Here is a 25,564-nt window from a genome sequence, read left to right on the forward strand (position 1 = left end):
TTAAAAAAAAATAAAATGGTGGCTGTATAGCCCAAAGAACCATATTCAGTATCTTGTAATAACCTATAGTAGAAAAAAATCTGAAAAAGAATATCTATCTATCTATAAAACTGAAACTTTGTACACCTGGAACTAACAAGTATAGTTGAAGTAAATCAACTATACCTCAATTTTTGAAAAAAGAACTGTCACTCAGGGAAAAAACAAAACAAAACAGTGAGTTTTTACTTTGTGAATTCTATTTTGTGTAAATATTACATAAATTGAACAAATGTTGAACTCTGGTTAATGATATGCATCCATAAATATTTAGAGGAAAGCATGCTGGAGTCTCTACCTTACTTTGAAATGCATTCAGAACAGAACATTGATGGATGGAGGAATGGATGGATGTATAGACAAGTGCTTAAAGTTACTAATAAGATCTAGGTGGTGGATACATAGATATTTACTACAAAGTTTCTTCAACTTTGCTGAGTGTTTGTATTAATATTTATAATAAAATATTGGAAAGATAAGGGAATGTTCAAAAATGATGGTAAGGAAAGACAACACAATCTCGCAAAATCTCACCATCAGAAGGAAGGCTTATTCCAGCATATGACCATTTGCTTCTTTTCCTATGAATTTTTATCTTTATGGAACTGGGACCTGCTTTCGTGATAAGAAGCGTCTCCCATAGCTTTAAAAAACATTTCAAATTATTTGCATGACTTACATCACTTAAACTGTCAAATCTTTTGGTGAAGTATTTCTTTGAGTACATATAAAGATAAATCTGTTAGACTAGCTAAGCCGTCAGTCCTTGGCCGTCCACCAGCACCTATCAGTACAGTAGAAAGGAAGTGAACATGCTCAAGTCTATTGCTCAAGATAGCTCGAGTCTTCAGCTATCTGCAGAAGATTCTACTTAAAATATTTTTTTCAGGTTTGTGGTTGATTTAAATGATACAAAAGAAAGAACCACTGTTTCTTTGAAAGTGTGCCCGAGTCTTGGTGTACTTAGGAGTTTGGCTTCTAACCTATCTGTAAAAATTAAGTAGCATAAGTCCAAGGCTATAGAACAGAGATTCCTCTTTTCCTTGATGAGTTGTTACCCACCATGAGCATTTCACTGATAAATTAGTGCATCATAGAATCACATCAGAAACCTCGTGCTTGATCTCCCTGTGTTTTCAGTAAAAACATTCCCCTTTTACTGATGTTTGTTCCTATTGACCCTGTGAGGTCAGAAGACAGAGTTTCTTTATTAAATCAGTAAATCAGAAGTATTTATTGGCTCTAGAAATGTCTGAGTGATCTTGGCCAATACCAGCCCCAAACAGGGTTCTGACCAACCACTGTGAATTCTGCTTTTCCAAGAAGGTAGGGGGTGAGAGATTATAACAGGCTCCGTGTAAGTAGTCAGTCACTTACTGCCTTCAAAGCACTGATTTTCTTGGTATAGGCAAATTGCCAAAATCAATGTTTTTGTCACACATAAATAGTTTAGCAAGTAGAAGACTGTATGGTTATTTCCCCTATATTGAAAAGCCATCAAACATTTAAAGAGTAAAATATGTGGTAGGTTTTACAGAGGAACTTATTTTTATTCTCCATGTTACACAGAAAATAATTAGATGATTGTTGGCATTAGCAACTGTGCTAAGATCAGCTATACTGCAGGAACGATGAAAGCAGACTTTCATAATGAGAGCAAATGGCCTGGAGTCTACAAGAAATTGTGGAGAATTCTTTTAGGGTGGCACCATTGCTAATTAAAACCTAAGAAACAACACCAAAATTGTTCAGGAAACCCAAATACTCATTGCAGAACCAACCTTGAGGGTCATTCCAATTTTTAAACTGTCTTCATTGGAATTTGAGTTTTAAAGAATGTGTCCAGAGCTGCTTAACTTCATTTATACTCATTTCCTTTTATATCTTTTTCATTGGGCACCCTCAGTTTTCTGTTCTTGTCTTGACATCATTATTACTTGATATGGGACATTGAGAAGTGAGGAAGCAATTTGTTCAGAAATCGTGCCTGTGGCAAGTATTTTAAACTGGCGAGTGTAGCCTCTTTATCATCATCATTATCATTAGAAAGCTATAGGTCAGGAGTGTCTTAAGTCCCTTGTGTTTCAGCATTGTCTACTAAATTAGGGTTAATTAAAATGTCTCTTTTGAAAGTACTTCTCTAGAATACACACAAAACACACACACACAAACACACACACACATGTGCGTGCCCACATTTTTGTTCCAGTCTTCCTTTAAGGGGTCATTATTTCTGTGTCTTGCAGGGAAGAATGGAACTGATGTGTATAGGGTATTATTTCATTTTTCTAGACTAAAAGAGGAAGAAAATCATCTAGAGAACTGTGATTTTTCAGACATGCTCATGATTCTACCCCAGTGTAAAGGCTAGATTTTATTTTTAAAATATTATGTTTTTGAGTCATTACCCTTATTCTCTTGATATCTTAAAATAGCAGAGGTTTCTTCAATCTGTGCTTTGACTCCTCCAAAGAAAGTAGCCTCTGAACTGAGGATGGGTAAGTACTTTCCAGGAGGTTTATTTCTAAAGTGCAGCTCTGTTCCCAGAGATGTTTTTTCCTTTTTATGGCCACACCCGTGGCACATGGAAGTTCAGGTCTAGGGGTCGAATCAAAGCTGCAGCTGCCTGTGTCTCAGCCACAGCAACATTGGATCTGAGCTGTATCTGTGACCTATGCTGCAGCTTGCAGCCATGCTAGATCCTTAACCTGCTGAACAAGGCCAGGGACTGAACCTGCATCTTCACGGACACTCTGTTGGATTCTTAACCCACTGAGCCACAACAGGAACTCCCATTCCTAGAGATTTTGAATCAGGAGGACAATGGTGGGACTCAGAATGCTGTGTTTTAACAATCCCCCAAGCAGATTCTGATGCACGTGATCTTTGGACATATTTTGAAAAGCTCTACTTCATACCATCACTCTAGAGAGTTCTGGAGGTGAGTGAGGGGTGCCATTAAACTGCACAGGAGGGGACCCTACATTGACATAGTAGTGGCACTGGATTCGAGCTGAGGACTGAAGGTTGAGTGGAAGTTACCCAGTCAGGCAGTTGGGATTAATGGGAATGCGAAGGTGAAGACATTTCATTTTAAGTAGAAATAAATTCAAGTGCAAAGACTTAGGAGCTAGAGAGAAAATGGTGCTTTTTGGATGAGGAATGTCCTGTGAGTGGTTGAAGAGGCATCGTATAGATGTATGACTGAACCACTTTGTTGTATGGCAGAAATTGTCACAACCTGGTAAATGAGCTGTACTTCCATAAAATTAAAAAAAAAACAAAACACAAAAGATGATGCTGAAGGAATTGAGGGATCAGATTACAGTTCCTGTAGCCAATTGAAGGATTTAGGGCCACATTCCTGCCAAACAGCACCAGAACTCCTGTAGGCTGTGTGCCTTTCCCGCCATCCCTATGCCCCTTCGTGTTCTTAAGCTCCATGTAATCTTGGGTCTGTCACCATCTTAAGAAGACAGCAGCTTTCAGTTGTTCCACTGCAACTTCCAGGGGTGGAAACGTTACAGAAATAAAAAGTCACGATGTAACATGCAAGAAAAAATGGCTCTTTTGTATTTTATTTGAAAATAACTTCTATCTCATAATTCAGACTGCTCTCTTCATTGACTTTGGTCTTGTAAATATTAGGAAATGAACAAGGATGCTGTGGTACAAGTGTTATGTGACAAAAACTTTTTTAAAATTGATCTAAAATTCTGCCATTTGGATCCTGTGACCTGAATTTTAAAATGCCTTTCTTTTCTACTTGGTAACAGAAAGTAAACCAGACATTTTTTTAATATTTTATTTTGAATACATTTTTTATCGTGAAATTTAAATAAGTAAATATCACCATCCTGATCCACAAATCAATGTTAAGATACATGTTACCCTTCAGACTGAAGAAATTCCATGTTCTGTTTGTGACTTTTGGCCATTAGTTTTTCAGTCAGTTACCCATACCTGTTCTCTCTTCCTGGCTAAGGATACGTGTGTGTTTAAATGTGTGCTTATATGGTCAAAATTGCCGGTCAAGAAAGGCAAATAACTAAATATACACTAGAGGTAAGAAATTTAAGACAACACCTAACAAGCTTAAACTTGATATGTTAACTCTGCTGCTGTGAATGCAACTTCATTGGTCTTGCTCTGATCACATCAGTGTACAAACACCTTTAAATGGAAAGCTTAGAGCCTGCCAAGAAGCAGATTTTTTTTTTCCTCTCCTTTTTCTCAATTTAACTTTGAAAGTAGGAGGATTTGATTTTTTGATCTGCCAAGTAGCTGTCAACTTAAAACAACTAGATTTTATTTCCTAGTGTTTGATTTCTTGATCTGGATTAAGGCTTGAACCAGACATCTACCAATCTAAACAGGTATAGGGGCAAGAAAGAACTAAACTTTTCATTCTACGAGTTCTTGAAAGAATGCAGACGCAACCTGTAGACTGTGTGATAAGACAGTAACCTCCAGATTGTTCATTTGTTTGTTTTTTCTGAAAGGATCACTGTTATTTAAAGGAAAATGCAAAGTGCTCATTCAAATAGAAATCAGCTTCTTAACTCAGTCTTTAAAGACAGTTTCAGACCTTGTCATCTGGATGCTACTTTTAAAGTGCCACCTAATGAACTGGAAAAGGCCTTTATTAGCAAATTTATTTGCATTTGGCCTACCATAGTGAAAGGCTTGTTTAGGGTGGGTTTTGCTTTCTCAAATTGCCCTCTTTAAATAAACAGAGCAGGAGAAGAAAGCTTTTAGATGTATAACATGAAGCCATTACAAGAAGCTGAAAGTCAACCCATGAAAGAAAGGAGCTGTTTAGTGCTTTTCCAGTTAAGGATCTGGGTGGTGCTGGAGAGAGAATGGAAGATAATAGACTCCTAGTGACGGAGCTGTCAGGAGACAGAAAACTGTAGCAGCTTTGTGGGAAAATAGAATCGCTGGCTTTGCCCACTTGACCTTTACTCTGAATAGATGAGCTTAAGAAGATCACAAAGGACTTTGCGAAAAAGTAGTCTGCTCAGTTCTTTTGGTTCTTGAAACTCCTCTTTTATTCAGGGGAGTTTTAAGTTTGTTTCTTGGTATCCTTGAAGGGATTCCTTGAAATCTCTATTATCACATCATAGGTGTGTGTTTTAAATGGAGACATTGCTCACCGTATGGCCATCACGTTTCCTATGCAGCAGTAAAATGGAGTGTGTTTATGAAGAAGGATTACTGAATAGGGACCCCAGCATCTGTAAACTTCACATTATCACTCCTATCAAAGGCATTCATTGAGTCCCCTTCTATGTTTCTGGGTAAAAGCCTAATCTTATTTAAGTCGGAAACACAATCACCATTTGAAAGCACAGGGTATATCAAATGCATATATACTGTTGGGTAGATGAAAGGCTTGTAGATTAATTGCCAGCATTTTCAGAAAATAGAGGTTGACAGTAGAGGTTCATGGGAAAAAGATCTGGGAGATTTTAGTTAAGTACCAGTTGAATTGGTGCCAAGGTTATGATGTGGTAGCCAACAACTCTGTTTCATCCTAGTTGCATTCATGGAGTTATAACTTCCTGCCCTAAGATACACGGACACTGATTGTGCACTTAAAAAATTATGTCCAGTTATGAACATCCCACTTCCAAAGGAAACTGGCAACTTTGAGGACATGCAGAAGAGACTACTTTCCAAACTCTATTGAAAAAAAAAGTAATCGATCAAATTTAGCGGAGAAGACTTGTGATTTGAATGGGAAAGAAAGGATAGGCATGAGCACAGATTTCAAATATCTGAAGGCCTGTTACACAGAAGAATATCACTTGTGGGATTTCACAAAATGTATAGTTTCTGAAACCGTATAAATATATGCCAGAATAAATGACAGATGGATTAAGCAGTTAATATAGGAAATATTGAGAAACCATAAAATCACATAAGAAAATAGAACTAAATATTTGACATCTTTTGGATTCGAAATGAGTGATACCAAATGAAGAAACCATAAAGAGAATATTGATGGTTATGAGTAGGAATATCTGAATTATTCAAAAGTTCTTTTAAGTTATAATAAAAAATTTACATACAAAGAAGCTAAAACAACTTAAAAAATATATTCACCAAGAATAATTAGTGGTGTGAATAAATGTTGAGATTATAATGTTGAGTAAAAAGATCCCTAGATCGAAGTCTTAAAGTTGAAATTTATATATTAAAATAGCTTCTAAGAAGTTTTTTTTAATGGACTTCTCTGGGTGGTTAAATTGTAGGTTTTTAAATTTAATTTTTGATATTTCTGTATTTTCCAAAACTTTACATAATAATTCTGTTTTGTTCAGGTTTGTGGAAAGTTACATAAAAAGCAATGGGTACAAAAAACGAAGTGAGTTAATATTTAAGCCTTATAGGTATATTAGTTAAAGTTGATGAAAAAAGTATTTCTGGAGTTCCCGTCGTGGCGCAGTGGTTAATGAATCTGACTAGGTACCATGAGGTTGCAGGTTCGATCCCTGGCCTTGCTCAGTGGGTTAAGGATCCGGCGTTGCCATGAGCTGTGGTGTAGGTCGCAGATGCGGCTCGGATCCTGCGTTGCTGTGACTCTGGCGTAGGCCTGCGACTACAGCTCCGATTCGACGACCCCTAGCCGAGGAACCTCCATATGCCGCGGGAGCGGCCCAAAGAAATAGCAAAAAGACAAAAAAAAAAAAGAAAAGAAAAGAAAAAAAGTATTTCTAACAACTAAATTTTAACAATTCTCTTGTCCTATGGCTATGCCCTTCATTAGAAGAATTCCTGGAGAAAAATCGCAGTAAGTCAGAGATGTTATAGGATGGCTTGCATTAGTGGAGAGAGGGAGTCAGGATTTGGGCACCTCCAATGTCCTTTCAACACTGAACTTCCCAGGGGGCAAGTTACCATTGGAAAGATTATGCAGATTGGAGCAGAAAAGAAATCTACAACTTCAGGTTATTTAGACATAGTCGAAATGAGAAGTTGGAGGTTCAGAGAGTCATTCTAATGGGAAGGAAAGCACTCAAAATCTCCTGAGCCCTGTTCCCGTTCTTTCCCCTTCTGCAGAGACAAAATAATTGTTTGGTGGTTAAAAGTGCATGGATTTGGATCCAAGTCCAGTCACTTCTAGTCTCTGTACTTCTCTGTGCCTCAGTTTCCTCATCTGTAAAACTAAGAAGGGTTATTATACTTGTAAGGTTGCTGAGGGGATTGAATACTTTCATGTATATAAAGCACTCAGCAGATTTCAAGACATGCATGAACAATCGATATTACCTGATGTGTTAAAATATGTATCTCTGTATAATAAACTAAGTATTGCAATTTTGCTTCACTGGACATGTATATATGGGGTGGGTGGGAGGAGAGGAATGTCCAGGATCATTTCTATTTATTTATTTGTTTATATGCTATAAATATAAATAAATCTCTCACCAGGTTTCTCCTCCCTCACTAAGATTTGCTAAGAATTTCATGAATCAAAGAGAAAAAACAGAGCCAATAATAATGTTTCCTTCATGGAAAAAAAAGATGACAGCTTTTTAAGTGTGACTTAGCACTGTCCTTTTTATTTAGTACTTCATGTTTATGGAAACTGCGTGATTTTGTTATGCAGTTATCCACGTTGGGAGCCTCCAGTTTAGACCATGAGCATATTTCTATTCAGTCTAGAAGCAGTAATAACTGTACCGAAATGCTTGTTTCACTGCCATTTGTGCCTTCAACTTTAGAAGGTCATGGAGGTATTAGAGAATGTTTAGAGTTGCTCAAGTCTGCCTCTTAACCACACCAATACAAATGCTCATACAGCTCAGGATTTCTCTCCCAGACACACAGGAATGGGCACAGAGTCTGTACATTTAAAGGAAAAAACCGTGATTACTTATAGCTTTGGATGTCTACTATTTTAAAGGACATTTCTCCCGAAATGCTTCCTAAAATACCTTTTATTTGTGATTTATCTTTCCCAATTTCCAAATATGTTTTAAATATTAAAAACTAAAACAAAAAAATAAGCATTTATTTGAAAAGAACAATATAAAAACATTATTTTCATTTTTGAGAGTGTGTTTTCTTGTGAAAGCTTTTTGTTGTTGTTTTTTCTGAAACTATGAATACGAATACAAATAGTGGCCCATAAACCGAATGAATCCCTTACATGCAATTCCATGACCTCATAATTCCCTGGTGTTACCTGCAGCTATTTAAAATTGTAAAATACAGCTGCATTGGGAAAGATGAGATGTGAGCACATACCTTGCTTCCTCCTGCCATATATTAAGTACCCACTGGGATAAGCTGCCAGTGAACACAGGTGTATTCTGGGCAGCATGACCGAACAGCTCTTGTCTTTAGTGTCATGGATGTCCAAAATGCAGTTTTGATTCCTCCAGTTCCCAGAGAGCTATTTCTGTTGGGATGCTCACGTGATATTCGGTTCAGGAAATTCTCTTCTAGCAGAAGATATAATCCTTTCGTATAGAAAGTGCCAGCACTGCAACTGGGTTTGTCAAAGGATTTATCTGCCTTAGTAAAGGTATTCCCTGGAGGTAGCAGGAAGAAGTCTCCTTGTTGAGCCAAAACTACCACCACTTTATGTGTATTTAATAATGATGTTCTTGAGGTTTAAAAATCAGCAAATTTATAGTTCTGAAATTACGGATTGATACTTTTGTTTTAAATGCATGTCCCCTATCGTCATCACTCAAGAATTCTCTTCTCAGGTACTTCCCTCCTAGTTGTTACTGTTCTGTATCTGGAAGAGGAAGTACATTAACCGCACATGTGAGTCCAAACACACACACAAGCACAGCAGAATTATCTACTGGTAGCCATTATCTGTAAAACTAATTAAGGAGAATAGCATATTAACATGCACATCGTGAAGCAAACTCCTTTCTCTCTAGAGTATATTCTCATTGAGATACAAGGACTTTATCTTTGGCACAGTGGGTCTGAACTAATTGAGATGTCATTAAAAAAAAAGAAGTCGGTTAAGGAGGTTAGAGGAGAGCGATGGTGCTGCAAAATTGTCAATGTGCAAGAAGACAGTTTTTAGTAAAAACACCGCCCCCAGTTGCAGACCTAATCAATGGCAGGAATGAGGGAGGGGTGAGGGGCAGATAATAGGGAAAAATAATGTCTCGAAGAGAAAAAAAAGAGCAAGACCCTAATTGAAATGGGAAGCACTCTCATTTTAGAAAATGTTTCCTTAGCAGATTGTTCTAGCCCTCTGCCTCAAGGTTTTTGATTAAATTAATGATGGTAGTGATAAGCTCCATTAGTGTTTCTGTTTCCAGAGGGATATTTTCTACAGCCTTCTCTTGTCCTTTCTTTCCCACATCTCAGGTATGACAATAGAATTGCTAATTGAAGCCAGAACAAGCCAAGAAGATGAACTTATTATTACTATGCAAATGCAGACAATCCAGGAAATTAATATTTCATGTGTGCCTACCTAAACGAGTAATGTTCCCATTATGGGCTTCGTGTCACTCAGCTGGGAAGCTGTTGCTGCAGCTTGTTGTCGTCAGTGAGGTCTTGAACTTCTCTTTCTTGTTGCATGTAGCCTGCTGTCTTGGGACCAGTCAGCACATCTGACATGTTGTGTTCGGTTCCCCTCGCTGTTATCACAGATCTTCCACCAGTGCAAGTAGATGAACTTGTTCTGATCCGCAGGATATTATCAACTTGATTTCTTGTCTTGGTAGTAAATGAGAGGAAAACAGCAGCCAAGTCCTAGATGACAAAGAAGGGAAGAATATTTCAATAAAAGGAATCATAAAATTCATAATAGGGGATGTGATAGGGACTCTTCCGTAAAGCATAATTATCCTACTGAGAGCTTTGGAAAACACAATAAAAAAGTGTTACTTTGGGAGCCTGAAATAGTTACATTAAATTATTCATAAAATTATTCATTTGTTTGCTACACTCCACTATATTGCATATTCATATGAAAGCTATTGTAGGTAACAGCATTGTGTGTGTTTGTGAAAAACAGAGTGTGTAGTAGAAATAAGTGAGAAGTAATTTTGGTTTTAGTCCTCTAATTCTGGTTTGGGGTTAAATATCAAATAATAAATATGGTACCTAAGAGCAGAACCCAAAAGAAATCTTCTTGTTAATCTACCATAGGGCCTGAAATACTATTAAGCATTCAAGTACATATTCAACAAATATGTTGGATTCAATTCATTTTTGTGTCCTTAACCTTGTTGAAAAATAGATACATTCTAGAAATGGAGGAAGAAGATGAGTGACAGAGAAAAATGGGCTTGTTGAGGTGTCCATGATTCTCTGTCATTCTTTCTACAAAATCATCGATTGATATTATCTTTCACAGTTAGTTAGGTTCTTCTTTGCCTTTATGAAGAATACCCTACAGTTATAGGTGGTATTCAGTCAGAGACTTTCAAGGCAACTGGAGTCCAGAATGTCTGTTCCAAAAAGATCATGCGGAAGTTTTGAAGATGCAGAATAATTTGTTAGACAGAAATGAGTAGGGAGTACATGTCTGATAATTGAGAGAGAGAGGAACAGTGGTCACGAACCCGACTAGTATCCATGAGGATGAGGGTTCCATCCCTGGCCTCACTCAGTGGGTTAAGGATCCCATGTTGCCGTGAGCTGTGGTGTAGGTTGCAGACGCAGCTTGGATCCTGCGTTGCCACAGCTGTGGCTAAGCTGGCAGCTGCAGCTCCCGTTTGACCCCTAGCCTGGGAACACCCATATGCTGCAGGTGCAGCCCTAAAAAGCAAAATACATACATACATACATGCATACATACATACATAAGAGGGAAAAAGCATTACTTATGTTTGCCTAGATGAGGTAAAAAGGCTGAACTAGAATATTACAGAGATTGAGGATAGTTATGTCTTCCAGAGAACTGGCCCCAGATCTCAACATGTAATACAAGGTAGACCTGGAGTTAAATTCTGAGATGACCTGGGTTTGCTAAACTCAAGCGTTAATCTTGTGATTTAGAAAATTCGATCAAAGTAGCTTTTGTTCTTCTCGACTAGGGAATTTTCTTTATTAAAGTTCTTTTGAAAATGTTACCTGGAATTTTATACATTTCCCTTTTCTGATCCTTCTTTGAGTGTCATGTATCTTTTCCATGTTACTCACAATAAATTGGGTAGGTGCCTCCATGCAAGAAAAAGGATGTTTTCTACTGTGTTTGCAGTACCTCTGTGTGGAAGCCTGTTTTTGCTGAAATCTTTTTATTATTCCAGCTCACTGTAATGAAATCTATAAAGGATTCCCATTTAAAAGAAAGGAAGGGAGTTCCCGTAGTGGCTCAGTGGCTAATGAATCCAACGAGGAACCATGAGGTTGCGGGTTCGATCCCGGGCCTTGCTCGGTGGGTTGAGGATCCGGCGTTGCCGTGAGCTGTGGTGTAGGTCACAAAGGTGGCTCAGATATGGTGTTGCTGTGGCTGTGGCGTAGACCAGCGGCTGCAGCTCCGATTAGACCCCTAGCCTGGGAACCTCCATATGCCGCAGGAGCGGCCCTAGAAAAGGCAAAAAGACAAATAAATAAATAAACAAATAAAAGGAAGATAAAAGGAACAATACATAAATGTAAACCAATTCAGAACTCTCAAATTATTTTTAAAATTTTTACATATGCATCAATAAAACATACTTGCATAAAGTTTTAATGGGAAATATTTATCAATCCCCTTTTCAAAAATATAAGTGCACAAGTGTTGGTAGCTAAAAAAGATGAAATTTGTTGAATCTCTGGACTTATGAAAATACTTATTTTTGGGAGCTATTATATAAGTGCACAAGTGTTGGTAGCTAAAAAAGATGAAATTTGTTGAATCTCTGGACTTATGAAAATACTTATTTTTGGGGGCTATGTGTCCTCTTTGACACAAATATATCTGATATTCTCAATGAAATTGCTTACAAAATAGGACTAAATCTGCCCGAATTTTATGTTAGACATCCTCAATGAATGTAGCAAGGAAGAAGAGCTGGAAGTGGAACCTAAAGGATACTGTCTTGGTACCTTTTCAGTAAGTTTTCATCAGATTTTAGAGGGTAGAGATTTATTATACTCTTCAAATAGGATTCATTTACCCTGATTCATCTTTCCTCGTTATACACAGTTAAGCACAGAAAAAAATTAACAAACTCTTAATGCCTACTAATGATTTGTTTTCATATTTGATTCTTGCTATTTATTCTTAGGCCCTCCCAAGTGGAAATGTTGAAAATACCATTCCTTGGCTCTCCCTGGTTGGCTTAGTGGGTTAAGGATCAGGTGTTGTCGCTTTGTCACTGCTGCGGTTCGGGTCAGTGCTGTGGCATAGGTTCCATCCCTGGCATGGATACTTCCACATGCCAAGAGTGTGGCAAAAAAACAAACAAGCGAACAGAGATATTAAAGAACTACTGAGCTATGAGCTGCTCTGAGGTTATATTTTAGAAGTTAAGTTCTAGAGGGGAAGAATCTTGTTTGAGGTATTTTGTGTTATCTCGTATATCCATTATAGCATCAGGAGTAATTAGTACCACACACTAGAAAGCCACCATCCTAGGAATGAATCTCCTGGGTGCTGAGCTCTGAAGGAAAAGTTGAGGGTCTTTAGGGCGGCGAGGTGGTGACTGTATAACTACATTACTTCAATGTTCTGTCTTATGTGCGGCTCAAGAAATATCTGTTTACTTTAATTGAGTGGGCATAAATAGCATTTACCAGAAATCCTTTGCTGGCAGCCAGCTGCATTGGGCTGTGGAGAACCGTAGAGTATTCTCCCTGGAGTTGGAGGGAACACAACCTCTTTTTAGTGTTCATCTTTGATCAAAGGGGAGACTTACATTGTAAGATCAGTTATGATTTCATTCTGATTACCATTAAGTGGTTTAATAGAAAACAAATTTTATATTCTCCTAAAGAATCTATGGGCAAAAAAGACAAATAAAGTAAAATACTGGGTTTTCAGATAATTTGTTTTTAGTGGTTTTCATTTTCTTAAGAAATTAAGAATTGCTTTCTTTTTATGTTTCCATAATAGCAAGGCTACTTTGTCATCTGACTTTCTCTGATATAAAACTGGGTGAGCTAGAGGGAATATGTAGAAACCAACCCCAAACCACCTGGATATAGTTTACTCCGTCTCCATCAATCATTTATTGCAGACTTGATATCTTAATGTTTCAGCTGTCAGAACACTGACTTTAATCTAAGGAAGTCTATGTTTTTGTTTACATTATCTCAATTCCAAGTATCTATGGGAAAAAAATTATGGGATGTCAGAAATATCGAAGATTATTATGTCTGCTTAATGAGATGGATACTCCCTAAACAAACTAAAGTCAGTGATACGGAATGTGAGCAGCAGAAAAACATTCTAAAGTTAAGGAAGGTGGGAGTGGGGGGAGGGTAGCAGTTTAGGAAGCAGTGAAGTTAGTCTGAGATATTTGCTTGGTGTTGGCCTCTGATGGTCATGAAGAAAAGGGACTGTCTTGTAATCCTTTTCTCTATATTTTTTCTTTTTATTTAAAAGTGGCTTTTATTACTTTTTTATGGCAGTATAGTTGATTTACGAGGTTGTGCTGATTTCTGCTGTACAGCAGTGACCCGCTCATATATATACATTCCACTATCTTCCATCACGGGCTGTCCCGAGAGAGTGGATATAGCTGCCTGTGCTGCACAGAAGGACCTCTTTGCGTATCCATTCTAAATGTAATAGTTTGCATTTTTCATCTTTCTGAAGAAAGTTCGATTTTCCCTTGTTAGCCCTGAAACGTTTCTTTTTTCTCCAAAGTTTTACCTTTTCTCTTTATAAATGCTCACAGGTCAGAGTCATGAGCATCTGGTGCTTGTTCAGTAAAAGATAGTCATGTTGTCTTAGAAGAAAGGCCTCAGGTTACTACACATACTTCCGGTCCCCAGCCTGGCGTCGCTATGCAGATGGAGATTTTAGATCATAGCATGATTACCTGTGATACATTTTCTTGTCTTTCCTTCTTTCTTAATTTTGCGTTTCTTAAAATTCCTAACCAAGTGTATCATAAGCATTGCTTAAAAATATGACATAAGTTACTTTTCATTTCCAAAAACTATCAGGACATCAAAGGGAGGCGTTCCTGTCATGGCTCAGGAGTAATGAACCCAGGAGGGATGCAGGTTCAATCACTGGCCTTGCTCAATTGGCTAAGGATCCGGCATTGCCTGGAGCTGTGGTGTAGGTTGCAAACTAGGCTTGGATGCTGCCTTGCTGTGGCTGTGGCCTAGGCTGGCAGATGTAGCTCTGTTTGGACCCCTAGCCTGAGACTGTCCATATGCCATGAGTGTGGCCCTAAAAAGCAAAAAAAAAAAAAAAGGAAGGAAGGAGAGAAAGAAAGAAAGAGAGTCAGAGGGACAACCTCTTGGCATGGCGTTTCTCATCATACTTGTATAGTTTGAAGATAGAATTCTGAAAGAGAACGGTAACCTCAGACTGATATTTCAAAGGAGGACACAGTTGTTTTTAAAACCTCATGTAATCATTCAACCTGGCAAGACTAAGGTTCTAATGCTATCGGAGTCCACAGTCATGGGCGAGAAGGTGGGGTCCTCACCCCGCCTTCACCTGAGTGGAATAATGGTCCATGAGACGAGTTTGAAGGATGCAGCCCATTGAGAAAACGTTCCCCAGGGACTTTTTGCCCCTCTGGAGCTACTTACTGCTTCTCCCTATTAAATGAGTACTAATAAAGTTTCTAATCACTTGATGTGCTCACCAAATACCTGAATTTTTCAGTATGTCATTTTCTTTGGGAGAAGCAGCAGCCAGAGACTGCCTGATGCTTGGAGGGAAAGATGGCCTTTAAGGAGGAATGTAGGTACAGAAAGGGAGGCACAGGAGGACAGATTTAAGTTGCTGTAACTTCCTCTAAGAATTGACTTGATAGCAAGCAGATAATTCCATTTTGTGAAGGTCTACAACTTGAAAGCATTCTGAGATGTTTGGAGGGGATGCATTCATCTCAAAGTGGAACAGTAAAGAAGATTGTAAAAGGAAGATTTCTGAAAGGAGGCTATGACCATTTTGAGGAGTAAAGCTAAAAATATAGATTCGTAAAGCATTTAGCTAAATTCATGGATAAACTATACTTATTTAGTTAGGGAGTGTCTGGGTATGTATCCCTAATATCCTGCAATTGGTGTTTTGGGAGAGAAAACAGGTATTGCTTATCCCAAAGTGCCATGGTATCAGGATTCTTTCATAAAATTGATTATGGCATTCTTGGATTTTTGCAGACTCTCTCTTTGTTATGCTTTTCATATATAGTGGTTTTAATTGTGCTTGGTAACAGGTCAAAGAGGAAATAACTGGTATGGCTCTAACAAAACAAGAGATAACAGCCACGTTTTTATTTAGAGGTGGCATAATGCCAAAGGCATACACTCAGTCCTATGCACTCACATTCGCCCACTCGGTCCCTTTGTGCCTGCCCCCGTTTCCTTCCTGCCTTGGCCCTACTTCATGAATAATCATAGTATGAATGATGAAATACAGCTATGAAATGTTATGTCAATTAAAGAGACTTTATATGATGCTAATTAGATGAGGAACTGAAGATGCTTGTCTCCTTTTTCCTCTAAATTAGTTTTAATCAATCTGAACAACATCCCAAGGAAACATTTTCAAGGAGAATTGCAAAATGGTCATCAAGAGGATGATTTTCCCTGCTCACTAAATATGAAAATCACTATGCAACAAGTGCATGATGTCAAACCCTGGCGTTTATTAATAATGAAAGTATAGGTCAAAGAGCTCCGGAGCTGGGGGTGGGAGGATACATTTAAAACACATGATTAAACCTAAGGCACATTCAGGACTTCACAGTGCTAATTTACGTAAAATGATGTATTAAATCTCCACCTGGCAAAGTCATTTTCATGTACAATTCATTTTCTTGTGTGCCATGAGAGTTAGGGTTTCTCATACTATGAAGAAATATAGGGCTCATTCTGAAATATATAAAAAATAAAATATGCTAGAGAAAAAGGAGTCTGGATGTCACTTGGCCCACACTTAACGGTGGGTAAGCATGCGGTTTGGGGCGTCAAACAGACCTTGTGTTCAATTCCTGTTTCTGGCACCTAACTTACCTTGGGCAAGTTCCTTGGCCTCGGTTTCTCACCAGTAAGAGAGTGTCATAGAATTTACCTCACAGGGCGTTTAAAGAAATAAATGAGACGAGATTTAACACCCCTTGAATCCCTGGAACAGATGTTTGAGCTATCACAAGCACTTAGCTAGTTCTAATACATGCATTCCGTAAATCTTTGTAGCTTGTTTACCTTGTGGAAGGATAGGACTTTGCTGGATCCTTTCAAACAGCTTTAAATGCTATTTATTAAATACGCTATTAAATGCTTATTTTTTCCAAAAAGCAAAGCAATTTAACTATGTCATATATTTTGTTCTGTTGCCCTATGACTTGGACATGGTGTGTAGACATGATGATAATGACATCATGGAAGTTTTGGAAGTGAAAGCAATATTTCCGTAATGCTGATAAAAGTATATTTAAGCGAACTGGGACCTAACTGTTTTAATTGCCAGAAAAATCCAATTTATCTTGAAGCAAATTCTCTGTTCTTAATTTTCACACACTAATTTTCCTTCTATCCCCTAGAGCCAGAGAATCGAGATAGCACTTCTACATGACAGCAGAGATTTTGCATCATATCCACACCCTTATAGCCTCATGTTGTTGTTGTTGTTTAAATCATTGTCCCCAACATAGTCTTTAGTCATTTAGTTGGTTCTTAAAGGCAAATACTTAATTGTTCAAAAATGGACTGAAGAGGAGTTCCTGTCATGGCTCAGTGGTTAACGAATCTGACTAGGAAGTATGAGGTTTCGGGTTCGATCCCTGGCCTTGCTCAGTGGGTTGAGGATCCGGTGTTGCCCTGAGCTGTGGTGTAGATTTGCAGACATGGCTCAGATCCCAGCGTTGCTGTGGCTGTGGCGTAGGCCGGCAGCTATAGCTCCGATTGGACCCCTAGCCTGGGAACCTCCATGTGCCACGGGAGTGGCCCAAGAAATGGCAAAAAGACAAAAAAAAAAAAAAAAAAAAAAAAAGGACTGAAGAATGAACTTCCCTTAAAGTAAACTTCCTAATTCCCTGGGTGCGCTACAGTGCCCACCAGCATTTCTGGTGCTTCCTTACTCTAAACACCCATAGTTAGCCAGTCATCTTTCAGATCCCTTAGTCTGAGTGCCCAACAGACACACCGAGAGGTGGTTTCCTTGTCTCTGCTGACCAGCCGGTCCATCTATGAAACACGTGCCTTAACGTTCTTCCTGACATTGACTTAAAACTTTCTAACTTCTACTAACCATTCTTTTTCTAACTTCCACTCTATTTCTGCCCTCTGGACCTTCACAAATGCGTTTATCACAATGCCCCCTTTCTCTCACTTATTTGCTCCTATTTTACTCTTAACATGCCCAGTTCCATCACTGTTTTTACAACAACTGATGAAGTTTTCAGTTCGGGTTGTGAGGGGAAAGGAACATTATTATCTTTTAGTTATTGCCCGTGTAAAAAGCAACAATTTTAAAAATGATTTTCAAGGCACTTGAAAAGTGGTCTCAAAACAAGTGGCTTTTTCTCAGAATGATGAGTTCACACTTCGAGTTGCCTTTGAACACCTGTGTGTCCTGAACTCAAACAAGTTTTCCCTCTTTATCCTGTACTTTCTAATGAGTTGTCATGGACACTTTTAAAGGTTGTTAATCATGAAGGATGTTTAGGAAATGAGGTCTGATACATGTAATAAGTCTTATTTTTTTATTTTTTGCTTTTTAGGGCTGCACCAGTGGCATATGGAGGTTCCCAGGCTAGGGGTCAAATCAGAACTACAGCTGCTGGCCTACACCACAGCCACAGCAAGGCAGGATCCAGCCGTGTCTGCAACCTACACTACAGCTCACAGCAATGCCAGATCCTTAACCCACAGAGCAAGGCCAGGGATCAAACCTGCAACCTCATGGTTCCTAGTCAGATTCGTTTCCGCTGCATCACGACAGGAATTCCAAGCCTTATTTTTTAAGTCAGTGTTGCTTTAATGAAATGAGGTATTGAATTTATTTATTTTTTTTTTTTTTTTCCGGCGCCGCAATGTTGCTCGCGGTTAAAAGGGCCGCCGCCGGGTGAACAGACAGCCCCAGTTATGCGCAAGCGCGTGCTCTGGCGCTGCAGCCTGACCCCCGGCGCCACGCGCAGGCGCAACGGGGGCTCAAAGGCAGCGCGTGAATTTATTAAACTAGACAATTAACCTAATGAATAGTATGTAAATACTTGGTATGAATAGTATGGAAATAGTATGTGAAAAGTGACTGACACATAAAAGATTCTCAATAAATATCAGTCAACAAATAATCAGTTTCACATATTCATTCTATTTAATTGACTTGCTTTTTTGTTTATTTTTCTTAAAAAATTTGTGTTTTGGGGGAAACTCCAGGTTTTTGCTATGAATCATGTGTATGCCCTGCCCCATCTGAGATTTGGTTTCAGATAGTTAAATTGGGGCTAGGAAGCTATAATCATCAAAACAGTTCTGGTTCTGTTTTGCCAAGTAGTTTGAGAATCATCTTCCTAATATATTTGGAAACTTGAACTAAAAAGTTGTGACTAAAAGAAGGAAGTAGGGTGTCAGTAAAAATAGGCTAGCTTGAGACAAATATGAATGGCTAATGAAACTTTCGAATGCCTAGTTTTTTGTTTTTTTTTTTAGTTATTTACTTGGTATGGTTACATTCATGCTTCTGGCAATCCCTTTAAGAGTTAAAGGGGTCCGTGACAGCTCAGGCTAAAGTATCAAAGAGATTAGAAAAGAAAGAAATTTTTAGTTGTGATGGCCAGGGTTCAGGAAAGAGTTAAGGTTATATGGATTTAATATGATGAGTAAATATTATTGTACTGAAGATTTGGACTTTATTTTATTCCCCACTTATAAAAGAAAGGTCACAATGATCTCCAAAATTCTTTTCTTTATATTTTTGGCATAATTATCCAGATCATTTTTTTCTCCCTCACCGCACTGTATAACCTCCTTGAAGAAAATGTGTTTAAGTTCAAAGGCATTTTACTGAGCCTGAAAAAAATTACCTGAAAGTATTGGGTTATGAGTTTCTCTCTGCCTGTTTAATTACAAAATGTAAAACAGTTGGGTCTAAGTACCTTAGTTTCTAAGTATTTTCTTTATACCCTGATTTTTGCCATCATCTGCCAGTAAACTCAAATACCACCATTGACTGAGCATTCAGATCATGGCTAACAATCTTCACAGCAAAGCCAGGGAATCTCCATATGTAGCTTGTGTCTTCAGAAACTCATAAGCAGTCATGGAGGTGTTGGGAGCACAGAGTCACCTTTGCAGACAGGCTAGACCTTTAGGCACTTGCCTAATTTCTTTGTTAGTAGGACCCTTTGTTTTCATTTTATCAGTCCTTTTTTTGTGTGGGAAGGGGGGTTGTATAACTTTCTCCAAAAGGCTCATATTCTAGGGGAAAAAAGTGAAAACTGAAAAATGGAAAATATGAAGGGTTTCTAGAGGACCAATAAAAGAATCTCACCTTAATTTCAGAATTTTTACCAGCTGTATGAGTGGTTCATTAAATTAAGCTGGTGTGCTATTTGAGGTGATGCATTGATTGGGTTGTAAAAAAAAAATTTGTGATTGGCTAATTGCCTCCACTATCTATAAGGTCCAGAGAAGTTTCACAGCACCTTTGGGTCTGAGTGCAACTTAGGAAACAGCTTTTCTCTGAAGGTGAGGACCCATATCCTTCCCATTTGCAGGCGGTGCCTTTTTTAAAAAAGGAAAACCAGGTGGAGTTCCCTGGTGGCTCAGCTGGTAAAGGATCTGTCGTTGTCACTGCTGTGGCACGGATTTGATCCCTAGCCCACATGCCATGGGTGGGGCCAAATAGATAAATGAAAGGAAAACCAGAGATCCATTCTGTACCTAATTGAACACTGATGTAATCGCAGGGCGTGCAGTACAGAGCTATGTAGTCTAGTGACGCAGGAATGGAAAATGTAGGGTCTTCTGCTCCCTTGGCTGTTTCACAGACTCACAGATAGATTTGGAGGAAAAGTTTTCAACTCTTTGGAAGCAACACTCTTTAATGCAGAAATTATTATGATGATTAAAAACAAAAATGAGATGTACAGCAGTGCTGGCAAACACTTTCTCCAGTCTGTGTTTTAGAACCTTCACTCCCACCTTTGGGAGAGTGAATTCAGTTGAACATTCTGAATTGTATTGTTTTCAATGAAGTGCAAAGGTAATAAGACCCTCCACACAAATGTGGTATAATCAGAATAATTAGATGTTAGGTCCAATTTGACTGATGATGTTGATGGAGGGCAATTCGGAAGAAGAGTGTAGCCCTCTGTGGGAAAATGTTTGAGGCTAGGCTCCACCATGGGTGGCCTTGAGAAAGCAGGGCTGACTCGGAGGTGGGCAGGGAAATACAGGTCAATCTTCTCCCTAGTTGACATCACCAGAGAGCACACACGAAAGTCTGCTTGGGTTGCATTAGTGGTTATGAGAGATACTGGAAGCAGAAGAGAAGCCATACAAAAAATGGAATAGGCTATGCCTCAGGTATATAAAATAAGTAGTAGCTTCAAAAAAAAAAAAAATCAAGGAATAATAAGACCCAGAGGCTGGAGTATGGCAAGGGCATTGGGATATGAGTTTGGGACCTGAGGTTGGTTAAGAGGGATGGTGGGTTTATCAGAGGTCCCATGGGATTCTTCCATTCTCTGTTTACAGTGATTTGTGCCTTCGAAAAAGCACTACCCTGTTCACTTTTGTTCACTTTCCAAAAGTGAAAGAAATGGGGGAGAATCCTGGCTCTGTAGATGGAAAGCAAGAGATAGTTCCAGGGAAAAATTTGAAGCCACACCCATGCTTTCCTCTTCGCCTGTGCTCCCTGTGCAGTTTGGCCTCACCCTTTTGCTTTCGCCTTTTCTCTCACCACCTGTATCTTGTAGTCTTATGCTCTCACTGGTGACAGGAGGAACCTAAAACCTACTCAAGGGCAGGAATTGGTGACTTTTTGTGCTACCTCTCACAAGAGTATTCACATTTTAATAGTCTCCCAGGAATAAGGCCATAAATCATTTATGGAATAAATCATGAATGGTAAATTATCGGGTATCAGCATAATTTTTCTGGAGACAGTTGACTTCTCACTGCTTCTCATTCTATACGCCATACAGTGACTTTCAACTCAATGTACTCTTAATGTATTCATTTACACAACCAACATTATCAAAGGTCTACTAATATATATCAGGCACAACTCCTGGGACCTGAAAAATAACTATAAGATAAAGATCAGATCAGTTCTTTCAGGGAGTTTACGGGTCCAGAAAAGGAGGAAGAGGCTCACATAAAGTTAAAGTGTGAGAAAAGAAAAATAGATCCAGTGGGAACCCCCAATGGATGGGACAGTTGTCCTACACAGAATGTGTGCAGAGACAGCTTCATGAAAAAGGTTAATCTCCGAGGTGAATTTTGCTTAGTGAAATGAACCCCGTGAACAGAATTGAGGAGGGCGAGTTCGAAGAAGGGGGAGAAGTAAAAGTAGGCATGAACATAAGGAGGCTTAAAGAGCACACTGCACACTGCAGGTCAGTTGGCCTGAGTGGAACATGAGACATTGGGGCAGATAAGGGTCAGGACAAGCCACGAGGCTGAAGAAGCCTGTGCGACTCTGTACCAACCTAGACCTTCTGTGTCCTGAATGCAGTGAAGAAATAGCTCTGACATGATTAGAACTGTGTTTTAGAAGAAGCATTCCACAGCATTATGGAGCAATGACAGGATGGAGTGAGGACACGAGGCCAGGAGAGGCCCCCCAGGAGGCACTTGGAGTTGTTGGGTCTTTGATAAAGATAATAGCAGCAGATGCAGGACCCTTTGCAGGGAGACCGAGAACTAGTTTAGGATCCATGGTTGCCCTGGCTGAAAGCCATCAGGAAAGCTCCAACTTAATAAGCAGCCGTATTCTCATAGACATCACTTAGCCAACTGTGCAAATTCAAAATTTATGAATACAAGGAAGAGACAGAGATCCAATTTAGTTGCAGCCCTTTCATTTGCCTAATTTCCTTTAGTGTAATTCAAGCTTATACTGTGTTAGGTGAATTATTTAAAATATATGTACCTTTCCTCTAGTGTGCAGATTTATGGGTGGAAGTGAGGGAGCCTGATGTTAAACATATGTGTACATTCATTTTTGAAATGCAGGAAACTGGACAGTTGTGGTTTCCTGCAGGAACTTCTAACAGAAACCAAAAAAGGAATATAATGTGCCAGAAAGCTCAAGATGGTATATAAAAGCAAATTGCAAGGAAGAGAAAGCTGGCCACCCAAAGGAAGATAACCTTCTCTTTAAAATTCTGCCTTCTGTGCCCCTAATCAGATGGGCTGAGTGACTGACACAGGACCCTTTACTTTATGGATGTCCAAGTTTCTCTTGCCTGCTAGACCAGAAACATAAATCTTGTTGCTCTAATAAAGACATTTAAGGCAGAAAGTTATGATCGTGTCCTCAATATCTTAAAGTTAGATGTGTCAAGACATTGGAAGACATCCATCTTTCCTGTCCTGGCCATTCTCTGGTTTGTCCTGAGGGGCTGTGGCATGTGTTTTCCTTGAAATTTTCAATAAAAGATAAGAAAATAATTTATTTTGGATCATCAGCTTTCCCAGCTGAACTCCTGCGAGGTTGACTTGTAGAGACAATTAAACCGAGCATGTGCTCAGTTTACGTGGACATTGTTATTGCAGCATTTGTCCCTTTCCTGACAAATCGCATTATTCCTCTGCCCTCTGAACCATTAGAAGGTCCGGAGGGAATCAGGTGGTGGTGAGGAGGGGCTGATCTCACATTTGTCAACCCCGAGGCAGAGCCAGGCTGAACTGCCAACTCTCTTTGATTCCTTACACTGGTGAAGGGGGTGGGGGCTGAGCTTGGGTGGGACACGCGTTTGAATGCTGTCATTTGCCTCTCAGCAGAAGCCCATCATCTCTTTAGTGTTCAGAGTGAGTGTGATGCCCCCAGATTTGTTCAATAATTGCCCTGATTTCTGCCTGAGGCTTGACTTTCTTCTAGCTCAATGTTGTGTCCCCTAACACCCTCCCCCCATTGCTAACAAAGTGCCTCTTTCATTTGCTCTGGGCTGTAGCCCGTGTGGTCCGCCTGGGCTTTAGCTCTGAGGCCGATTCAGCATCACAGACTTCCCTTTGTGAGCATCTTCCCTCTCTTCCCTCTCTCTCTCCCCTCCTCCAGGCATTGAAAAAAAAATAAATAGTAGGGGATTTTAGTTAATGCTCAAACATCTGTTGAATTCTAAAAGAGTAGAGTTTGTAATGCATGCACGAAAGTAAAATGGGACAGGTAGCCTCCCTTTGAATGGAATCTGTTAGTCTCCTCTTTTTTATTAAAAGGATATGACCTGGTGTGGGATGCCACGTCTTTGGAGTGGTGTCAGGGTCAGTATAACCCAGTGGATTAGGAGAGTTTTTAGGAACCCGCGGATGTTGGGAAGAGGTGCATCAGAACCTCCTCCTAGTGTGGTCAGGGTATGGTGTTGAATTCCTCAGAGAATCAGTTTGCCATCTGCAAAGGAGAGGGAATAATACCCATCTTACCCATCAGAAAGTAAGGACAATACATATGAGAGGTGCTAACAAGATGTGCTGAGTGCCCCATATTATCACTAGCAGTCACTATTTTCATTGACATAGTTGTTTTTCTACTTATACTGTGATTGTCTGCTCTCAAAGAGCACAGAGCCCCCAGCCAGCTGGAAGATTGGATGTGACAATGTCCTCGCATATGGAGTCCGCAGAGCTTGGGGAAACCCCTCCTTTATACCAGGTCAATCCTGTTCACACCGCAGTGAGTAAGAGCAACACTGCCTCACCCCTCATGGGCCACACCCTCTGTGGCAGGCGAGGGATGGATCAGAGTGGACTCCAGAACAAGTCAAAACGATAAAGGAAATGCTTGTGAGTGTAGTGAGTACTATGAAGAGTCTAAGGGGCAGAGCTAGAGAGCAATCCACAGAGGGTGCTTAATTTAGCTTGGTTGGTCATGGAGGGCTGAACACAGTGTAAGGTCCCCCAACTTTATTCATACAGGATCCCTTTCAACATCAAAAAATTTGACTACCTCCACAGGATAAGTCATGGTACTTTCAAGTTTCATTGGTTTGAAAATACAGAGATAAAAGGCTATTATGAATTCAGTAAAAACTTTTGCACACAATATATTTTTTTTTACTCAGAGCAACATCAGTGTGTATCCGAAAAGTAGAAGTATGCATATGTGTAGGATATGTTCTTGGTTCTTCTGAAGATGATGCCAGGTTTGCATTTGGACCTGAGGATTTGAACACTCTAAAATTATTCTGTTATGCTGAGTCCTGGGGTTGTTTGAGGCTAGTCTGGTGGAAATCACAGAGTGAAAAAAGGTCTGGGTGGAGGGGATGAGAGACCTTAGCCCTCTTTTCTCCTTTTACAAAAACTAAGCAAAGAGCAAAGAAGCCAGTTAGCTTTTTGTGTGTGTGTGTCTTTTTGTCTTTTTGTCTTCTTAGGGCCATATGGAGGTCCCCAGGCTAGGGGTCCAATCAGAGCTGTGGCCGCCAGCCTATGCCGCAGCCACAGTAACAGGGGCTCCAAGCCATGTCTGCGACCTACACCGCAGCTCATGACACCGCAGGATCTTTAACCCACTGAGCGAGGCGAGGGGTCAAACCCACTTCCTCTAGGATGCTAGTTGGGTTCACTAACCTCTGAGTTAGAGAACTCTCCACTAGCCTTTTTTTGAGTCTGTTTCCTCATTATTGGAATGACGATAGTAACATCTGTTGTTTAACCTACTAATGGCTGTGTGAAGATGCACTAATCTGACGGGTAGGAAAGTTCTTGCAAAGCATTTTGAATTGTCTGAAGATACAAGTATTAGCCATAGCCTAAGTAAGAAATCCTAATAAGCTAGACTGAAGTTCAATTGCTAAAAAAAAACCCAAAAAACTAACGTATCAAACTACCTACTTCTCCTGCCGCTTCCTGGATTAGGGTCACACGAAACTCTGTGGCCATCAGCTGCTTTAGCCTGTGTCCATTTCTCCAAATGATGTGAAAGTGGGTCACCTCTTGGGCTCAGAAGGGTAAATGCATTATTATTATCCTCAACCCTCTCATCTTTGGAGAGGTTATATTATGTAGGTATGTCAGCTACTTAAATGCTGCAAAAGGAGTTCCCATCGTGGCGCAGTGGTTAACGAATCCGACTAGGAACCATGAGGTTGCGGGTTCGGTCCCTGCCCTTGCTCAGTGGGATAACAATCCGGCGTTGCCGTGAGCTGTGGTGTAGGTTGCAGACGCGGCTCGGATCCCACGTTGCGGTGGCTCTGGCGTAGGCCATTGGCTACAGTTCTGATTAGACCCCTATCCTGGGAACCTCCATATG

The 25,564-nt window shown here is 39.7% G+C and overlaps 1 protein-coding gene, 1 long non-coding RNA gene and 1 other non-coding gene across 5 annotated transcripts in view; 2 read left to right on the forward strand and 1 right to left on the reverse strand.

Moving 5' to 3' along the window:
* The window catches only part of UNC5C (unc-5 netrin receptor C), a 381,350-nt gene that overhangs the window by 114,914 nt on the left and 240,872 nt on the right, over positions 1-25,564 (forward strand). The window lies entirely within an intron of this gene.
* LOC146401046 (uncharacterized) lies at positions 13,897-20,717 on the forward strand. Of its 2 annotated transcripts, none has more exons than XR_014813363.1 (3): positions 13,897-16,884; positions 18,067-18,139; positions 18,311-20,717. It is a non-coding gene; the product is annotated as an uncharacterized LOC146401046 (long non-coding RNA). The 2 variants fall into 2 exon arrangements; XR_014813362.1 differs by having other exon boundaries at positions 14,324-17,011; positions 17,902-18,139.
* On the reverse strand, positions 18,181-18,313 carry LOC146401047 (small nucleolar RNA SNORA76). Its single transcript, XR_014814193.1, has one exon. It is a non-coding gene; the product is annotated as a small nucleolar RNA SNORA76 (small nucleolar RNA).

Source organism: Sus scrofa, chromosome 8 (assembly GCF_054392235.1).
Source record: "Sus scrofa isolate SSC_HxYL_T2T_F1_AM1 chromosome 8, Sscrofa_HxYL_maternal_Yorkshire_Landrace_v2.0, whole genome shotgun sequence".
NCBI classification, from domain to species: Eukaryota; Metazoa; Chordata; class Mammalia; order Artiodactyla; family Suidae; genus Sus; species Sus scrofa.